Consider the following 5,158-nt stretch of genomic DNA (forward strand, 5'->3'; position numbering starts at 1 on the left):
GCCCACTTGGAGAAGTCACGACCTGAAATTTCGTGAAACGGGAGCAATTTGGCAGTTTTTTCCCCTGTGCGCCGCGCCAAATTCCCTGTGCGTCGCGCCACTTTGGAGCCTGTTTTGGGGCACTTGCAGGTGTCCAAAATGTGCCCAAGTGGGCTTGTTGGAAAGCCTGTCCTGTCTACTTTCCAACCCAACTAGAATTTCTGAATTTGAAGCTCATTTTCCCCTCCAAAACTTCTTTCTCCCAAGATTGTTTTCTGTGTGTCCAAAAAGTGGTAGAGAGGCCATTTTTTGGTGTTTTTTGACCTTTAGGAGACCCAAAACTTGTCAAAATTTCTTGCCCAGACACCAGTAGACGTATTTTTCGATTCTGAATCCAAATATGCAAGTGGTTCCTCGATTAGAGTGCTATAATTTTAGCGTCGCACCAGTGGCGCGGCGCACAGGGAGAAATTTCCTATTTTGTGCCCAAAAATTTTGCCTGTGACCAAAATTTGCCCAAATTTTTTGAAATTTGGGCTGGAGGTTCCCTATGAAGTGCTTTGCTGGGCCAAGGAAGCCTCAGCCAAGATTCGAAGCCGATCTTTCTCCTTTGCCTCTTTTGCCTCTTTTCTTGCTTTGCTCAATTTTGCCTTTAGGCTCCTGATTCTTGCCTTGGAACTCATGTTGCGGGCCTGGTAGTGATGATTCATGCGCCTCAGCATGTCTTTCTCCCTATTTGCTTTATCCAACAGCCTCTCCAAATGCGTGTTGACCCTCTCAAGATTGGACTCCCGGTCTTCATTGATTTCTTGCTCCAAAGAGGTGAGCAGAACTCTTCTTCTTTGAGACGGATGTTCTGCAGCTCCAAGATCGTCTGTTGGTCCTCAAGCTTTTTTTTTCTCCGCTCCAGGTAGTTCATGTTCCACTTGGCCCTTTCTAGATCAAGGGTCAAGTCTTCAATCTCTGATTGCTGCTCCCTGATGATCTCTATAAGCTCCTCATTGGTTGGTTCTGCATCTGTCTCGTCATCCTGGAGGAGAACAAACTCGGTTTCTTGCTCACCTGATGGCCCTTCCTCCTGCACTGGCTCCTTGCCCTTACCCTGCTCCTGTGATGCTGATGGCGGAAGCGAGGCCCCTTCCACCCCAGGTGGAGATAACACTCGCTTTGCTGCTGCAAACAATGGTCTACTGCCCTTCTGGTATGTGATGTATACTGGCATGGTGGCAATCTCATGACTCTCAAACTGATGTGAAGGACTCTCCACCTCACGCTCAAACTGATGTGAAGGACCTCCTGTGTCATGCTCAAACTGATGTGAAGGACCTCCCACCTCATGTTCTGCCCCTGATATCACCGGTGGAGCGCTGAAGAAATCACGGGAGATGAAGTCCTCCCAAGCAATACCCTGCAATCCCAACTGATGGTCCACTAAAATCCGGATGAGAGCAAAATGATAAACATTGTTTAGCTGTTGTCGTGGGGTCTTGCGCTGCATGAATTTTTTAATCTTCTCAATGTTGTTGCAGATGAAAAATGGGAGGCTCATCATCTGCACCCTGGTGAAGTGCATGAGCAAGCGGATGTGATAGGCATAAAGGCGAGAAAATCTCCCCTCGCAACTGAAATACTTCATGATCAATCTCATGAGTGGGGCATACTCATCCCTCAAGAATCTGAATGGAAAAACCCTAGTGAGCTGGCTCAAACAGCTGTTCTTGATGTAGGGCTCATAGTGATGCCTCTCCACCTTCTTTTTCTTATGCCACTGCTCCCCAACGTTAGGTATCCCTGTTGCCACTGATATAGCCTCCGGTGTCAAGGTGAAAGTGACCCCAGCCAGGACAGATTGGCCTCCCTGTAGATGAAGTGCAAAAAGGTGGGCCAACTCATGATGGACTTTGACATTCGACACCCTTTGACAAAATTCATAACATGCCAAGTGCTGGAAACAAGACATGGCAAGTGGGCATGCCTGCAACTCAGTGAGGGTGCTTGGCTCATCTCTGAGATGTCTGCCGCTCCGGTGATGTCTCCTATGGGCCCTCTCTCCTGAAGATGTGTCACTGTGTGTATCCCCCTCATAATCTGATGAATTTTCTGATGCCATTACTGCTGCTTGTACCCTAATTTTTATGCTGCCCTATGAATCCAATGACACTGATGAATGCTCTGAAAATCTCTTGTTTTCTAGCCTTCAACCGGGATATAGAATGAATTTGCAAGTGTTTTGAGCTCCCTGGCTATGTGCATCGCGTGCCAAGCCCAGTGCACCGCGCGCCCTGAGTGTGTCGTGCCCTTGTTGGTTTTTCACTGTATGCTGGCTGCCGATGCGTCGCGCCCTACGTGTGCGCCGCGCGCCCTGGTGTATGCGCCGCGCCACCTAGAAACCTGCCCTCCTTACTCGAATTCCTCCTACTTAGCTCTCTTTTCTTCAACAATGCCTCTCTCAAGCTTTTCCATATCACAATGACTTAGTTTTGTGTCAAAACAAATATATATAGGCTTTGAGAGAAATTGGTTTGATTTTTTCTTCTTTGAAAACCCACTTCCTAATGTTTGAGTTTGCACTTTTCTCATTGACTTTAAAACACTCTGCTTTTCCTTTTTTCTTTGAAATTTTGGCTCTCATGATAAAATTTTCGGCATTTCTTTGCGGGGACTGTGTGACTGGGCCTCTGGCTTTGAAATCCACGACTGCATCTGAAAATGTCAACTATCGATTTTTGGAAAATTTTGTCATAGTTGACCTTGTTTGACTTTTCTTCAAAACAGAGTTTTGAAGAAGAGTCGATGTCTCTTCAGGTGATGATGAAGCTTTCTGAACTGTAGCTGTATAAGGTCTCCCTCTGGCCTGCATGGCTTGTTCTTGACATGTTTTTCAAAGACCACATTGATGATTTCCTAGACCCAACAATAAAAATGACTTTGTCCTGTAATATGACCAGACCTTGACTATCATGAACTTCAGTGATTATGGACCAAGACCTGAACCAGCAGGGGCCAGAGATGAGGGAAAATGACTAGCATGACTATCTCCGTCAGATCATGGCATGTCCCTAGCGAAATGCAGCTGAGTGGATGGAGCGGGACACCTAAAATTGAAATGCACAAAGAGCTTTGATCTCTGACGGAGGGCTGACCAGACCGACTCTAACACATAACATAATTCATAATTTGTATTTTGACATAGCAAGGTTAATCACATACTAAACTCCATATTGGTATCCATATTCCAACAACGTTAATTAAATTACATATTTCATATTGATATCCACGTACCAGCAGAGTTAAGAAAATAATATATACCATGATCTAGCAACATAAAAATTTATTTTTACATGTGATCATTCCAAAATAATAGTTTTAAGTATCCAACTCAAAATAAAGTAATCATATACAAAATAAGGTTTCAAGTTCCTCAAAATCAACACAAGTTTGGGTATTTTCGAAATATGAACTTTGTATCTTCCCAGGTAGCCGATCCAGGGCTATACTTGTCTCACTGGACCTTAACTTGGTCTATTAGGTGATTCCTCAGTTGTCGAACCCTACGTTCCAGTATACGTAATGGTTCAACCAAAATGGTTCCCTCGTCTGATACCTACATTTCCTTCCATTGAAGGTTATGAGATTTGTTAGCTATATAATGTCTTAATACGAATACATGAAATACATTATGTGTAAGTTTTAACCCCGTATAGAAATTACCTGCATGCGAATTCTAAAACATGGAAAATAAACAATGTGAGAGCATAACACATAAAACACATATACACAGAGATTTTTCCCCTGGATCCCAAAATCGTTACTAGCTTGATCTTTCATTATGTTCCTTTCAATGTTACAATACATATTTATACATATCGAAGCATCCAATACCATGGACCGAAAACCATCGCACACAAAACCATGTGCGAAAACCATGCACAAAACCATAGGTAGGTTTGCCCACCTAATATAGGGTCCCAAAAGAATTTACCCAAGGTGCTGCCCCGGACGTCGTAGAGAGGGGCTACCCGCCCCCTTCAAACCCCCTGTGACCCCCCCGCTACGCAATCAACACAACAAAGGGGGGGGCTCTACCCCCTAGTTAACTAGGGAAGCTAGTCGTGGAAAGAATATAACACAACCCAACATTCTCCCACTTGTTGTTTTCTTTCCACAAGAGAGCTTAGTCATTTATCCAGCCTTGCAACGCCCATTGTTTCTCTACACCAAGAGAACTTCTCAGAGCTCACAAATTTTTTCAATGCATCTGCAGTATTCTTCAAAGTGTCCACCTTTACCAACAACACCTTTTTGCCTTCTATCATATCCCTCACAAAGTGATACTGAACATCAATGTGCTTTGTCCTTGAATGGTAAGTAGGTTTCTTTGCTAAGAAAATTGCACTCTGGCTGTCACAGTCTATCCTTTAGCTCCCTTTACTAACCCCATACTTGAACACAGTCTCTGCAACCAAACTGCTTCCTTGCTTGCATGAGTGGCTGCCATGTATTATGCCTCTGTAGTTTATAGTTCCACTACAGATTGTTTCTTACTCATCCAACTGACTGCACCTCCGAATAGGTCAAACACGTACCCACTTGTAGATCTTCTCTAATCCAGATCTCCAGCCAAGTCTGCATCAACAAAGCCACGAATATCCAACACTCTGTCGAATCCTAGTCTTCCTTGGTAGCACAAACCATAATCACTAGTGCCACGCAAATACCTGAAAACCCGCTTCACTGTTGCCCAATGCTCCTTCCCTGTTTTTGAAATAAACCTGCTCAATACTCCCAATTCATGTGTAATGTCTGGTCTAGTACAGACCATCGCATACATCAGACTACCAACTGCACTTGCATATGGAACACGGGACATGTCCTCTTCCTCTTCTTGTGTCTTGGGACACTTTTCAGCAGATAACTTTACACCTACAGGAATAAGAACCTTCACCGGTTTACTATCCTACATATTAAACCTCTGTAGTATTTTCTCAACATACTTCCTCTTGTTTAACCAGAGCTTCCTCTTTACCTGGTCTCTTTTAATTTCCATGCCTAAAATATAGTTTGCAGCACCAAAGTCTTTCATGTCGAATTTGGAGGACAATTGGGTCTCAAATCCTAGATAATTTCTTTGTCATTTCTAACTAGTAACATATCATCCACATACAAGACCAGATAAATA

Source organism: Pinus tabuliformis, chromosome X (genome assembly GCF_031772625.1).
Source record: "Pinus tabuliformis cultivar Carrire ecotype Pingquan chromosome X, CPIR1, whole genome shotgun sequence".
Lineage (NCBI taxonomy): Eukaryota > Viridiplantae > Streptophyta > Pinopsida > Pinales > Pinaceae > Pinus > Pinus tabuliformis.